Source organism: Citrus clementina, unplaced genomic scaffold, assembly GCF_000493195.1.
Source record: "Citrus clementina cultivar Clemenules unplaced genomic scaffold, Citrus_clementina_v1.0 scaffold_5, whole genome shotgun sequence".
In the NCBI taxonomy this organism is placed as follows: Eukaryota; Viridiplantae; Streptophyta; class Magnoliopsida; order Sapindales; family Rutaceae; genus Citrus; species Citrus x clementina.
The window spans coordinates 13371682-13388190 of record NW_006262201.1 but is presented as its reverse complement, the minus strand read 5'-3'; the positions used below and the strand labels follow the sequence as shown (position 1 = coordinate 13388190).

Genomic DNA, 16509 nt, shown 5'->3' with positions numbered 1-16509 from the left:
TGACGTAGTCTCTTAGCCAGTCTGGAAGTTTCTTTTTTCGTTGGGGCCGTTGATTATCTTGCACTGGTTCATGGTGAACTTCCTTCATAGGCTGATTGACTGTGGGTTCTTGCCTTGTAGGCTCGTGGTTGAACTCTTCTGCTAGTACCACCTATGATGGATCCAATTTGATAAACAAACTCGTATCAATATTATTAATGTATAAATTTAAATTCGTAATAAAACTCATATTATAATATTTATCAATTATAATAAGTTCGTAAAAATAGCAATAATGTGAAATTTAATATGTCATTCATTTGTGGATGCTAAAAATATAAAAAGTCAAAAATTACTATCATGTCCACCACAAACATATAAACCTTAACAAATCTCTTCTATTACACACATGACCAACACTTGGAGTTTGAGAAAAGTCTGAAAATCCATATATATATATATATATGCATCAATATTTTATATCCTTTCATGCTAACACGCGCTCATGAATTACAAGGATAACAAGCTAGTTCCGCTCACAATAGACCAAATTCTCTATTTGATATGAAAGTGTTGTCACTTTTAAGTTATAATTATATTGAAAAACTTTATTATGATAAAAAAAGTCAATAATATGTAGTAAATATAATTTTTAGATAATAATTTTGACAAAATTACTAAATATATAATACATTTTTATCATATAAGTGTAAAATCAAATCGATTTATTTTTCAAGTTATAGCAACTAGTGTTTACCAAACACTTAAATGCTATAAATTTTAAGATATAACTACGCAACCTCAATCCCAAACAAGAATTTGAGTACTTGTCCTCCACTTTGACTTTGATTTGATACAAATTATTAATGGAGTGAAACTAAGTTTGTGTCCCACACAAAAGAAAATGTGTAGATGTCAAGGTAATAATACAAAGCAACTCAAAATTTGTTCTCCAGCAAGGCCTTGCCCTTAGCAAATGTTGTTCCCTAGCAAGGCCTTCCAGAGGACTAGATTATTATTGCCTCCTTTTGGCGTTACAATTGGTTACAGTCAATTCGTCAAAGGCGCATTGTTAAAGTTAGGGAAATTATCCTACACCATCTTTATTTTGTTATATGTACATTAAACCATTACAAAATAAAGTTATTTTAAATTGTTGAGTTTCAATATTTAATTTTGTAATATCTAGGTTTTTAGATAGATCAATTTTAGTTAACAATTAATTAAAATATTAATCAAAAGTAGCAAATAAATACAATACAAAGTTATCGTGTGGACCAAAAGTTCTAGCCAATCCAAGAGGGCATACCTAAACATTAAACAATCACTTGAATAAAAAATTTAGAAATTATTGGATTTATTCAATATTAGACTTTGATGCCACCTTAAGAAAATTTAACTTAATGAACTTGTTTAATAACCACCCTTCATTTTTTTATGTATGTATGTTTCAAAATAGCAGATGATTATAACCTCTTTACATTAAAATGGGTGTATATAAACAATTAGGTGGGATTTTTTTTAAAAAATTATATTTTTTATTTAAAGCTTGTTCTCTAGGCTGACGTCAGTCATTGGGCTTAAAGCCCGCTTCTGGGCCCGGCATAAAGTTTTGGTTATTCTATCAAGCCCAATAACAAGGAGTCGATTTTTATATATTTATATATGAAAATTTTGTTAAAGTGAGGATATCACTAAAATATTAAAAAAAAAGAATTCGTTACATTGAAAATTATAGTTTTTTTTTGCATCGTCACTTTAATACATACATACATACATACATACATATATATATATATATATATATATAAATTGGCATCAGAATCATTAGGTTTTGGGATTTTGTAAGGTGAGGCTCTAATTTGGACAGGAGGTTCACCGTGATTAACAGTTATACTCCGGAGTAGATCACCCCACTGTTTTGGGCTTAAAACTTTTATCCCCTGAGCTCATGCTTGCCTTACAAGGCATTTTGGGAATCCGTGTCTTTAAGAACTGCTTTACCTTTGTCTTTGCGCTTGGGCGGCATTATTTTGTAATGGATTCCATCTACTCTTTGACTTGTTGTTCAGAGGAGATGGATTTGTACTGGGTTCCTTGATTTATATATATATATATACTCTATGTCAGGAGACAGTGATCCATATCAAGTTGATGAGCTATTTGACTCAGATGACTCTGCATCTAGCAGTAGTGAATCTGAATCTGATTCATTTTTAAAGAAAATCAATGTTTTGACTAAAGACCAAGAAACATTTCTTGAACTTGTAAAGCATATTTCTGATCCGAATCTTCAAAAAGAATATCTTGATAAACTTTTGAAAACCAGAAGGAAATAGGATCGAAGGATGGAAGTGCTTTTGTCGGAAAACTTTATGAGTGCTTTAATAAAACAAGTTGGATCACAGTTGGTTCTTTTTAAATAGCTTTACCGAGTTTGGTTATTAGATTCTTTAAAAATAAATGGATAGATCTGCTTTGGAACGTGGTTGATCAAATTTTATATATTTATTAAATTAGTACGTGGCGTTGTTAAACCAGATCGATGCAGAAGGGAATCTGCCTTTGGACCTAGATCTGACTTAGAACAGATCAATAGCCCGCACGTTCAGGTTTCCAGCCGATATACCAACTTAATTTTGCTTTACCAAATAATAATTAAGTTCTTTAAACGCGGTTGTCAGATTTTAAACAATTTACCAAATCTTTATTAAATTCTTTAGCATGCCTAGCAACACATACATCTAAAGGCTTGGGTACAAACACAGTACCAGATCCGGTTCCCGGAAATGGTGCTCTAAAGGAATGGAGGGAGAAGAGAAGATTTTACAACTGAGGATCGAGATCTTGTCTCTTTGCCTCAGAGGAACGTACAATTTATATGGCAGTTCTGATACAGATCAGTCTGCAGGGCATGCATAGAAAGCTTTAAAAGACTGAAATTTAAATGCTTGGAATGTAAATTGCGAAAATTTAAATGTTACATAAAATTAAATTGCAGAAATTTAAATTGCTGAAATTTAAAGTGCGGAAATTAAATTGCTTTAAATAAAATTACAAATGCTTTAATAAAACTGGAATGAAATGCTTACATCGAATGGTTTTCTTTGTAGAGAAGAAAGGGAAATAATGGGAAATTAATCGGAAGACAAGAGAAATTCCTTTCTGTCTTCGGATTCCAGATTCCTATTCCCAGAGAGAGAGAGAGAGAAGAAGAGGGAGAAGAAGTTTTTTAGAGAGAAGGGAGAGAAGAAGAGAAATGAAAAACCTGAGGAGTCTAAGTCTTCCTCTCGGTTTTTATACAAGATTTTTTAAATTGTTCACTGTAGCGGAGTTTTAAGTGCACAGTAACATCTGGAACTTCGCACTGTTCACTGTAGCGGGAATGAAGCAAACAGTAAGCTTTGGATCGTATGTAACAGTAGTCTTTGGAGCGTATGTTGGAATAGTGCCGATGTAGAAATACGGGTGAAGAGACATGTGCGCTCTCACTTGTGTCCATAGGACCACCCGAAAATACAAAAATTGGGAAATAACAAATATTTACTCTCTTTTTGTTTTTAAATACAAAATTGTACATAAAAACAAATAAGTAAAGTTCGAAAAATACAGCTTTAATGCTTTATTGGAGAGAAAATGCCGAAGCAGTCATCTTCATTTTCATCACCAAGAGAAATAAAAGGTTATGCATCTCCTGAAGTACTTGAAGAGGAACTTGCAACAGATGTCTCTGACCTTGTGGCGAGAAGTTGTTGCATGACATTGAAATATTCTTCTTCAGTCTTGGCGCTGGCAAGGAGAGATTGGGCTTTGGTTTTTTGGCTCAAGAAGGTTTGATGGGCTTTGGATTGTTGAATGGTTGGTTGAAGAAATCCTTTGGCAGAGAGCCAATTTCGAATCAAAATGTCAGTCAATTTTGATATTCAATATCAAAATCAAAAACACTTAAAATGGCTTGCCATCGTGCAAAAATTTGTTTTGATGCAATATTTTGAACATCTTTTTCCAAAACATGTTTTGCAGCTTTGCAATCAATTCTAAGTAGAAATTTTTGATTTAATAAATCACTTTGAAATTTTATAATGCATAAAACAATGGAAAAGATTTCTTTTTTGATAGTAGAATAATTTTTCTGGCAATCATTCCAATGTGCAGAAACATATTGTACTATCTGTTCTTTATCATTTTCTTTTTGCTTTAATATGCCTCCATAGCCTAAATCAGATGCATCAGTTTCAACAATTTTAGGTAATGTAGGATTAGCAAGATATAAACATGGGATGCTTTTTACAGAATTCTTTATAAGCTTTACAACCTTGGTATGTTCATCTGTCCAAGGAACAAGTTTTTTCTTTAACCTATCATGCAAGGGTTTAGACATCCTATTAATGTTAGGACAGAAATCAAGAACATAATTTATACTTCCAAGAAATCTTTGTAATTGTGTTTTGTCAAGAATTTTATCAGGGAATTTATCTGCAAACAAAAGGGATCTCTCGATTGGAGTGATTGTTCCTTTAGAAATATGATGACCAAGGAATCTGACTTTTGTTTGAAATAAAGAAACTTTAGAACTAGAGATTGCCAATCCAGCCTTTCTGGTGGCAAAATAAAAAATCTTTAAATGTTTGAAATGTTGATCGATTGAATTTGAAAATATCAACACATCGTCAATGTAAACAATGCAAAAATCAGAATAAGGATTATAAATATCATTCATAATTCTTTGAAATTCCAAGGGTGCATTCTTTAAACCAAAGGGCATAACAGTCCACTCATACTGTCCAAATGGAAAAGTAAAAGCAGTTTTGTAACGGTCATTAGGATGAATTTGAATTTGCCAAAAACCAGATTTCATGTCGAATTTTGAAAAAATAAGAGCAGAACATAGTTTTTGAAGCAAATCCTTTTTATTAGGTATTGGATACCTAATCCATTTTAGGGCATTATTAAGAGGTTTGTAGTTTATAACTAATCTAGGAGTACCTCTTTCAATTTCAGAATTTTTATTAACATAAAACGCGGCACAAGACCATGGGGATCTTGACTTAACAATGAGTCCTTTTGACTCTAAATCTTTGATTTCATTTTTGCAATGTTGTTCCAATTCCATGTTCATCTGGACTGGACGTGCTTTAGTGGGGATCTGTCTTTCATTAAAAGAAGCTTCATAAGGTAGATCTACCACGTGTTGTTTTCTGTTCCAAAAAGCAGAAGGTAGATCAGCACAAATTTCTTTTTCAATGAGAGTTTTGAAATCAGAAATCTTTCTTTTAATGAAATCACTTTGTAATTGGCTTTCAATTCTTTGTAAGTTTAAATCCTTTTGTAAAAACATTAGATCACACTGTTTTGATTTAAATAGGTTATTTATTCTGTTTTGATAAACAGAACAGGCTTTAACAATATTCAAATTCCTTGTTTTAGGTTTTTCAATAAAAGGGAAAACAAGTTTTTTATTTTTTGCTTTGAAGGATATACTATCGCAATTGACAGTATAAGGAGTTATAAAATTTATAAAAGCAGTTCCTAAAATGATGGCATGATATATGTCATTTGTAAGAACAAAAGAAGTTTTAAATTCAAAACCATCATTATGGATTGAGGCTTCAACTTTAGAACTGACATTAAGTTTTGAATTATTGGCGGCAGAAAGTCTTTCTTTAGTTTTCTCATGAAATCTTTTGGGGACGATGTCTTCTCTAATGCAATTTAAATCGGCGCCAGTATCAAAAAGGGCAATGGCATCCATTGCAAAATCATCAGAGAAGATTAAAGTGACTTTAATCAAATACTTTCTTGTGGTGATTTGTTTTAAAACAAATAGAAAATCATTGGGAATAGATTCAATGTTTTCTAAATTTTGATCATTGCTATCACCATTATCAGATTTGGATTCATTATCCGAATTGTCTTGTAATTGCTTTTGCAAAAGAAGTTGGATAGTTTCAGAATCACGTTTTTGTTTTTCTTTCAAATCCTTTATTTCAAGTTTAATGTCTTTGATTTCTTTTTGAATATCCTGAATTGTGGGTGTTGACTTTTTTGTTTTCTTTTTATCCAAAATCTGAGTAAGATCATAAGAATTCTTTTTAACAATTAGAAGTCTCGGCTTTATTAAAATCCAAAGTTTTCAAAAGTTTATCAAGATATTCTTTTTGAAGATTCGGATCAGAAATATGTTTTACAAGTTCAATAAATATTTCTTGGTCTTTAGTCAAAACATTGATTTTCTTTAAAAATGAATCAGATTCAGATTCACTATTGCTAGATGCAGAGTCATCTGAGTCAAATAGCTCATCAACTTGATATGGATCACTGTCTCCTGACATAGAAGACTCTGAATCAGAAGATTCGACAAAAAAGGGGGCTATTTTGGAAAGGATCTCATCATCGAGGTCAAGCTCATGAAGCTTTTTGTTCATCCTGCAGTAATTTGCAGTATGACCTTTCATGCCACACTTATGACATATAGCTTCTTTGTAATTGAAATGAGTCTTTGGTTTGGCTTTGAACTCTTTTTTAGAGAATTTGAGTTTCTTATAAGGCCTCGAAGGTTTCTTATAAGGAAGTTCTCTAAAATTACGAAAGGATTTCCTAAAATTTTTAGATTTGTAATGTTTCCTGCGAGGTTTAGTAGAACACTCACCATTACAATCTTTGGAGATAGGAGTTTTAAAGGGGTCATAATTGAATTGTTTACAGAAACTGCCTAACTCTTGTTTAGACTTCTTAAGTTCCCACTTAAGACGTTTCTGTAATTTCAAATCTTGAAAAATCTTTAAACCTTCTTTATTGACGAAACTGACAAGTTCACCGTAGGTAAGCTCGTCATAAGGAATACGGTTATCATAAAGGGCTTTAATAGAATTTCTTACTTTTTCACCTAGAAGGGTAGGTAATCCAGTAAGAAATTTTTCTTTCCAAGTAGTATGATTTGCATAATCTCTTAAAAATAATCTGGTAAAAAATGAGGTTTTGTAGCTTTGAAATTCACTAAGTTTCCTACATCTTAAATTATGTAGTAACTCAGCATTTTTATCACGAAGGTGTGAAGGGTCACCAATGGAATGGAGTGAAATGGTTAAAATTAGAGTAGCAACTGTTGTGCAAATTTTAATGTACTCGCAAGCGCACGAATCTATTATAGTATAGATCAATGGCGACGAGTGTCGATCCCACGAGGAGGTGGACTTTAATTGTGTAGAATTAATTTTGTAAATGGGTGATTGGATTTGTGGTGGAAATGATTTGGAATATGCTAAGACTTAAATTAAAATGGCAAGAATAAATTCTAAAATTGGAATAGAAATGGCGAGAATAAATTGAAGAGAAAATCTATTAAATTGACGTACTTGGGTATCTGGATCCGTATCAACATGCATCATGGGCTAAATAATCCGTATTAATGCCAATTAAATCATGAGGGGGGAATCCACACCTCATGAACCACGCTCTAATCAATATGGTTCTAAGGGCTTATCGTGCCAAATAATAATAACCTTATACTAGAGAGCCGGTGTAACCAAGGCGGTATCTAGACAAGATTATTATTATTTGTCGACGAGAAGTCAAAACATCCACAAAAACTAGAGGGGAAGAGAAAATAAATTTACCAAATTAAGCCCATGACACATGTTGAGACTTCACCTTCAACCCAAGCTTGAAAGAAAATTAGCCACTCATAATTGAACTAGGGGCAAAATAGGAATTTATTAAAATACGAAGAAAATACAAGATGGAGAGGGAATTACAGAAAATGGATCCCAAAAATGGATTCAGAGATATCAAATTAAGGGGGAGAGGCCCCCTTTTTATAGATACATGGAGTAAATCATGGCCATAGGATTAAAAACAGTTTGGACGCTCAGGATTGCGCCACGTCATCAGTCAACAGTACGTGGTTTGACCACGTGGATGAACAGTAACACAGTTTGACCCAGATGAATAGTAATGCGGTTTGACCCGGATGAACAGTAACGCGGTTTGGTTGAAAATAATCCTGTGTGATGCATGCACCGTACGCGAGATTTTTCGTCCACTGATATGCTGCCACGTCACCATCCGTCTATGTGAACAGTGTCGTGAACAGTAACGTATACAGTACCGTACACGTGAATAGTACCGTACATGTGAATAGTGCCATTTTTCCTTTTATGCTCCTCTCAAGGTTTTCGACTGTCCTGAGTTCAAAAGTGATGTCCGTTTTGCCGTCTGATCTCTCCTTTATTGTGAAATGACTATAATGCCCCTAAAATACATAAAATACTTAATTAAAATAAAACACATGTAATTAAATCACAAGAAGGTTAAATACATAAAAGTAAGGGTTGTTAGTAAGACTTGAAATGTAAAATGACGGTTTTCTCCTTTATAAATATGCATTTTCTAACACTCAACAGCAACAACATCCTGAATTGGATTGTTGAACTCATCAAAAATAGGGGCTCCATTTTCATTGACTTGAATGGAATTTAGAATGTCTAATTGTTGCTGATTAGTGAGAAGATGATCCCACTAACCTTTTAATTGACCAGTAAAACCAGCAATGATAGAGGAACTACACTCCATATTCAGCCATCTTCGACTCAAAAGTTGGAAAATGTATATTGATAGAGGAGAAATTAAAAAGAAGAAAAATAAACATAAACATATAATAAAGAAAAAGAAAATGTCTGAAATTTTTTTTTAGTTTTTTAATTTTTTTTTTTACGATGAAGATGCGTTTCTAGAGTCACTACACTCCATATTCAGCCATCTTCGACACAAAAAGTTAGCAACAATTAGTTTCTACAACAAAAATTAGTAAAAACTTAACCAAAATTCCACAATTGTCGACTATTCCCTCCCCCCAACCAGAACGAAACATTGTCCTCAATGTTTGAAAGGAAAGAAGTAGAGTTTAGAAGACATCACCTGGGTGGTGCAACACAGAAAACAATATTTACAAGCGGAGAGTTAAATCTAATTTGTACTTCTTACTGCGGCTACTGTTACCATCATTATTTGGGCGCTCCAACACAAAGGTCCAGGGGTCTGGCTCCGGTTTATAAGCTTGTAACAGATCAAGTAGCTCATTAGCAGTGTGAGCACAAATAAAGAGTTTTTTCACATTAGCGGGAATGAAATAGTTTTTTATTGCATGGTTAAGAAATGCGATAAAGCCATCATAAAAGTTATTGACATTTAACAAATCGATGGGTTTTTTGTGGATGTGCAGATGGGCCCAAGATGCTAGCGTGATAAGTGCCTCTAGTGTTGCAAGATCTCCTGGAAGGAAAATAAAAGCATCAGCATGATTAAGCATTTCAGTTATTCTTTCTTGCATACCTGAGACGACTAACTCTTCTCCAGTTGATGAGTCAGACGAACTGCCCAATGGTTTTAAGACTCTTGGGATGATGCCTAACACTTGACTTCATCTGATAAAAGCTGCTTCTGAGACCATTTTTGATAACCCTCGATTACCTCCTCCATACACCAAGTGTAATTTTCTCGCTGCTATGCTTCGACCAAGATCTATGGCTGCCTCAACGAACTCTTTATGTTTGCCATATGTAAATCCAGAAAGCACACAAATGTTCTTGAATTGTCTATTGGGAGTAGCTGACATTGTGATACTTCTAAAAAACAATTTGTGAGTGCTTGACAAAAAAGAAATCACATTTAAGAGTCTTGGTGATAGTGGGTCATGGTTGTGTATGAGGTAATATGTCAGTGTCAAATAACGCGTAAAGCACGTGGCTCGCAAGTCAAAAAGAAAACAGTAAAAAGGAAAAAGCAAACAGTAATAAAATTATTAAAGACAATAATGCAAACAATAAGACAATAGTGAAATAAAATAACAATAAAGTAAAAGGATATTTACAGGTAGTTGCGACTGTGGCTCACATCTTCCTCTGGTTTTACGTCCAGAAACGGCTTGAATGCCCTCTATGGGTCGAGGATAGGCTTCCTATCCAGTTTTCTTATAAACTGGCAAACAGGGTCGTTTATAGTCAGATTCCCGAGACTATATCGTGCATGCTCTTTCTGGAATAATGGCCATAACTGGAGAATCGCTCCTTGCACATATCCACTGGGATGCGTTTCAAGAGACAAAAGGATATCATCCAATGACTCCTTATTCAAGCCATCCCTAATGAATTGAATCTTATCTTCCCTGTTATCAGACACCATTCCTAAAGAACATGGGTTTTTATTGCAACTCATTCTGGCACACTTATGACAAGCAACAGAAATTCTTCGAGCTCATCGTTTTCTTGCATAATTTCCTTTACCACAACCAGGCATGTATGCAATAAATTTTGGAGGTAACTCACCTGCCGATCGTACTTTAGCCTCGATTAACCAACGGATGTCAGCAGGTATGTTATTCCTCATGAGTAATCGCATGCGTTCGGACCGAGCTTTATAGATCGTAAGGAGGGCATTCTGAGGAAGTGAAGGGAATCGCTTGCGAAGCTTCGCTAGAATCTCGTTTCTGTCCATACCTTCGCCTCAGAATATCAGTTATTATGGGAAACTGAAGTAACCGACTTGATTGTCACGGAGTACCGTTATCCGCCACTTCACCGGGGTAACAAACTAAAGCACACAAACAGAAAAACAAATTAAAACACACAAAGAAAATTAAAATCGTCCTCTTATTGAATTTACCTCAAGCTCCAACTGGATGTCGTAAACACTTCTCTCAATGTCTCTGAGTTGGCGTTCTAAACCCTCAACATAGGCTACTAACTCTGGTGGTTGTAGAGCCCAAATGCGTTGTGTTTTACAAAATTGAATCTGCCTTTTGAGATGAGTTTTGACACGTTGAAGTGGTTTAAGAATGTTCAGGAGGAACGGTCTAAGTATGAGACTCATGATTAAAAATGATAAGAGAAAACTTAATGGTAAAATAAACACACTTATGCAAAAACAATTTCAATTAGCAAAAGAATAATAATAAAAAGAAAGAAAGAAAAATCAAATCAACGAAAAGAAAAAAAATCAATTCAAATTTGGTGGGTCACTCAAATTTATTTCGGTGTCTTCTTCATGTGGTTGGTACTCTAGATATGGCTTTAATCTTTGACCATTAACTTTAAACGTGACACCGTTCTTTGGGTCTTTAATTTCAATTGCCCCATGTGGAAAAACAGTATGAACAATAAATGGGCCAGACCAACGAGAGCGTAACTTACCTGGGAATAGGTGCAAGCGAGAATTGAATAAAAGCACTTTCTGACCTGGAGTGAACGATTTTCTCATAACGTGCTTGTCATGGAAGACTTTCATTCGTTGCTTGTAAATCTTGGCATTTTCGTACGCGTCATTGCGAATTTCTTCAAGTTCTGCCAGCTGTAATCTTCTTTCTGAGCTGGCTTGCTGCATGTCAAAATTGAATTTCTTGATGGCCCAATACGCACGATGCTCGAGTTCCACAGGTAGGTGGCAAGCTTTTCCATACACTAGCCTGTAGGGTGACATCCCAATCGGGGTCTTGAAAGCCGTTCTATATGCCCATAAGGCATCATCAAGTCTTAATGACCAATCTTTTCTGTCTGGCCTCACCGTCTTTTCTAATATGTGCTTTATTTCTCGATTGGAGATCTCAACTTGGCCACTGGTTTGCGGATGATACGGAGTCGCCACTTTGTGTGTGATTGAATACTTTGTCAAAAGAGCTTTGAATGCTTTGTTACAAAAGTGGGCACCACCATCACTGATTATTGCTCGAGGGAATCCAAAGCGTGAAACAATGTTGCTTTTAAAAAATGCTATCACCACCTTGTGATCATTGGTCCTACATGAAATTGCTTCTACCCATTTTGATACGTAGTCAACAGCAACCAATATGTATTGATGGCCAAAAGACGGGGGAAAGGGTCCCATGAAGTAGATACCCCATACGTAAAAAATCTCAACCACTAAAATTGGATTTAGTGGCATCATGTTCCTTCGTGTAATGCTCCCCATTCGTTGACACCTATCACATGAAGAACAGAAAGTGTAAGCATCTCGAAATATAGTTGGCCAATAGAAACCACATTGTAAAACTTTAGTCGCTGTTTTCTTAGCACTGAAATGGCCTCCACAAGCTTGTTCATGGCAGAATGAAAGGATATTCTGAATTTCACTTTCTGGGACACATCGTCTAACAATTTGGTCTGCACAATACTTGAACAAATACGGGTCATCCTAAAAGAAATTATTTATCTCTGCAAAGAATTTAGCCTTGTCTTGCTTGGTCCAATGCTCTGGAAGTTTACCTGTAACAAGATAATTAACTATATCAGCATACCAAGGTAATACTTTCACATTCATTAATTGTTCATCTGGAAATGACTCATTCAATGGTAATGATTCTGTAATTGTGTCAAAATGGAGACGAGAGAGGTGGTCCGCCACAACATTTTCTGTCCCTTTTTTATCTTTGAATTCCAAGTCAAATTCCTGCAAAAGTAACACCCAACGAATTAGTCTGGCTTTTGCATCTTTCTTTGTGAGAAGATATTTAAGAGCAGCATGATCCGTGAATATAATTATTTTACAACCAATGAGATATGATCAAAATTTTTCCAATGCAAACACTACTGCTAGCATTTCTTTTTCAGTAGTTGAATAGTTCAACTGTGCATCATTCAATGTCATACTAGCATAATAAATAACATGGGGAATTCGATCAACTCTTTGTCCTAATACTGCTCCTACTGCATAATCAGATGCATCACACATGAGTTCAAATGGTAAGCTCCAGTTCGGGGCCTGAATGATGGGTGATGATGTCAACAACTGTTTTAATTTTTCAAACGCCACAAGACATGAATCATTAAAGACAAAAGGTGCATCCTTAGCAAGTAAATTGCATAAGGGTCTAGAAACTTTGCTAAAATCTTTAATGAAACGTCTATAGAAACCAGCATGCCCAAGGAAAGATCTTACTTCTCTGGCTGTTTTGGGTGGAGGAAGATTAGAAATGAGATCCACCTTGGCTTTGTCAACCTCAATACCTTTGCTCGAAATGATGTGACCGAGAACAATACCTTGTTTTACCATAAAATGACACTTCTCCCAATTTAAGACCAAGTTCTTCTTGACACATCTCTGCAAAACTAGTGTTAGATGATGTAAACATTGATCAAATGAATCACCAAAGATAGAAAAATCATGCATAAAGACTTCAAGAAATTGTTCAACCATATCAGAAAAAATGCTTAGCATGCATCGTTGAAATGTAGCAGGTGCATTACATAATCCAAATGGCATTCTCCTATATGCAAATGTGCCAAAAGGGCAAGTGAAAGTAGTTTTCTCTTGATCTTTTGGTGCTATGGGAATCTGATTATATCCTGAGTAGCCATCTAGAAAGTAATAAAATTCATGGCCTGCTAATCTATCAAGCATTTGATCAATAAATGGTAAAGGAAAATGGTCTTTACGTGTGACAGAATTCAACTTCCTATAATCAATACATACACGCCATCCTGTAGTTACTCTAGTGGGTATCAATTCATTATCAGCATTCGTAACTACTGTGACTCCTGACTTTTTGGGGACAACTTGCACAGGACTGACCCATGAACTATCAGAAATGGGGTAAATGATACCTGCGTCTAATAGCTTAAGGACTTCAGTTCTAACAACTTCTTTCATGTTATGATTTAACCGACGTTGCATTTCCCTAGTAGATTTAGCATTTTCATCAAGGTGAATGTAATGCATGCAGTCTACTGGGTTTATACCTTTTATGTCTGCTATGGTCCATCCTAATGCTCCTTTGTGCTCTTTTAAAACATCCAACAACTTACCTTTTTGTTTGTCATTGAGGGATGATGAGATGATTACCGGCAAAGTGCTTTCTTCTCCCAAAAACGCATATTCCAAAGTGTTGGGTAATGGTTTGAGCTCGGGTTTCGGTGGTGATTCTGATGATGGAATGAGTTGCTTCTCTGATGGTGCTAGTTGCTCAACTCTTGACTTCCATTTATTAGTGTCCATAGATGGTGCTGAGTCAAGCAGGGCGTTGACCTCATCGACCGATCTGTCAATATCAAAATCCAAACCAAAGTGAGTTAAACATGTTTGTAAAGGATCATCACTAAGGTTTGAAACAAAAGTATCATCAACTAATGCTTCAATTAAATCCACATCAACAATTCCATCATCTGCACTGTGAGGTTGTTTGGCAATGTTGAAGATGTTCAGCTCCATAGTCATGTTGCCGAAGGACAACTGCATATTTCCAGTCCTGAATTGAATGTGAGCATCCGCAGTTGCCAAGAAAGGTCGACCTAGGATAATGGGGATGTGCTTCCTTAAATCCTGTATTGGTTGAGTGTCAATTACAATGAAATCAACAGGAAAATAAAACTTGTTTACCTGGATAAGCACGTCCTCCACAATACCACGAGGTATTTTTGTGGATCGATCTGCAAGCTGTAACACCACTGGAGTTGGGTGTAATTCTCCAAGTCCAAGTTTCACAAATATTGAATAAGGCAACAAATTTACACTAGCTCCTAAATCCAACAAAGCATTCTCAATTGTGTGGTTCCCTATGCTACATGAGATAGTGGGGGAGCCTGGGTCTTTGCATTTTAAAGGAATTTTATGTTGGAGTATAGAACTAACGTTTTCTGTTAAAAAAGCCTTCTTTTGAACATGCATATTTCTCTTTTTAGTACAAAGGTCTTTAAGAAACTTGGCATAAGATGGAACTTGTTTAATAGCATCAAGCAAAGGGATGTTAACACTTACCTGTTTGAAGATTTCAGGAATCTCACCTGTGGATTTTCCCTTCTTTCCTTTAGCTAACCTCTGGGGAAATGGAGCTTTCGGAACATATTCTCGTGGGTTGGTTTCTTCTTTCTCCTCCGGTGGTGAGTCCTCAACACTCACAGGAACAATTTGATTTTTTTTTGTCACCGGCATCTCCACTTTGTTGTCGACTTCTTTTCCTTTTCGCAAGGTCATTACTGCTTTGACCTCTCCATGCTGCTGTGGTGAACTGGTACTTGCTTCATGCACTCCTTTAGGATTAGGTACTGGTTGACTTGGAAACTTGCCTTTCTCAACAGTCATTGCCAAGGTCTGAACTGAAGAAGCAAGTTGTCCCACCATCTTCTCGAGGCTTGAAACTGATTGAGCTTGTGAGTTGAAGCCTGCTCTCAACTCATTTCGTAGTCCATCAATGGTGCGATTCTATTGCTCAATCGTGGAGTGAGTAAGATTTTTGAAATTCTAGAATGAATCCTCCCATGGTCTAGGTTGAGAGTAGTTTTGGTTCTGATTGTATAGTCTGAATGGGGGCTGAGAGGCTTGAGGATTTTGAGGAATTGGTGGAGCTGGAGCTGCTGGTCCATTCTGTTGGAATCCTTGAGACCATGAAAAATTGGGGTGGTCTCTCCATCCAGGGTTATATGTGTTGTGAGTATGGGTTGTAATTTGATGGCTTTCTCATTACACCTATGGCATTGGCTTGATCTGAGTATGAGTCATGGTCATGTGGTTCTGTTGATTTAGCAGTCGATAACGATGCTATTTGTCGAGCAAGACCTTCAACCATCTCCTTGACTTCTTTGATTCCTGAAGTTGATTCGCCAATTTGAACCTCATTCACTCCTTTAATTTTTCTAGTAGTCCTGAGTGATCGACTCCGTTGTTGGGAATTATCCGCTTGTCGCTGGAAGAATTTTCAAATTTCTGATGCAGTTTTTGACATTAGCTCTCCTCCACTTGTTGCCATTAGCCATTCTTGCACATTCGGCAATAATCCCTCCAAAAAGTATTGGCATTGGTGCCATTTCTCGTACCCATGATGTGGACACTTCAAGAGTAGCCCATTGAATCGCTCCCATGTTTCGAAAAATTGCTCGTCCTCTCTCTGGGTAAACTCCGAGATTTCCCTGCGAATAGCATTGGTTTTATATGAAATGCAAGTTATGCAACCCAAGAGGGGGGGTGAATTGGGATTTTAAATTTTATGCAATACAATTCGCACAACAATTTAATCTACCGCCTTAATCAAATCAAAAACAATAAATTCAATCAAGTACAATATTAAAAGAGTAAGGGAAGAGAAAACGAACACAAGGATTTTTACGTGGTTCGGCTATCCCCGCCTACGTCCACGCCTCCAAGCTCACCCGGCTTGAGGATTTCACTATCCAAGCCTCCCAAGGCTTCAAATGTTTACAATTGACTTCCAAGGTGTCAATGAACCTTTACAACAAGAGATTATATCCCCAATCTCTTCACCCCAAGTGTTTCCTGTTGTGCAAATTTTAATGTACTCGCAAGCGCACGAATCTATTGTAGTGTAGATCAATGGTGACGAGTGTCGATCCCACGAGGAGGTGGATTTTAATTATATATAGAATTAATTTTGTAAATGGGTGGTTGGAATTATGGTGGAAATGATTTGGAATATGCTAAAACTTAAATTAAAATGGCGAGAATAAATTCTAAAACTGGAATTAAAATGGCGAGAATGAATTGAAGAGGATTCTATTGAAATGACGTACTTGGGTATTTGGATCCGTATCA

The 16509-nt window shown here is 35.8% G+C and overlaps 1 non-coding gene across 1 annotated transcript; it reads left to right on the top strand.

Moving 5' to 3' along the window:
• Positions 1-15773: 15773 nt before the first annotated feature.
• LOC112098680 lies at positions 15774-15877 on the top strand. Its single transcript, XR_002905790.1, has one exon. It is a non-coding gene; the product is annotated as a small nucleolar RNA R71 (small nucleolar RNA).
• Positions 15878-16509: the final 632 nt, after the last annotated feature.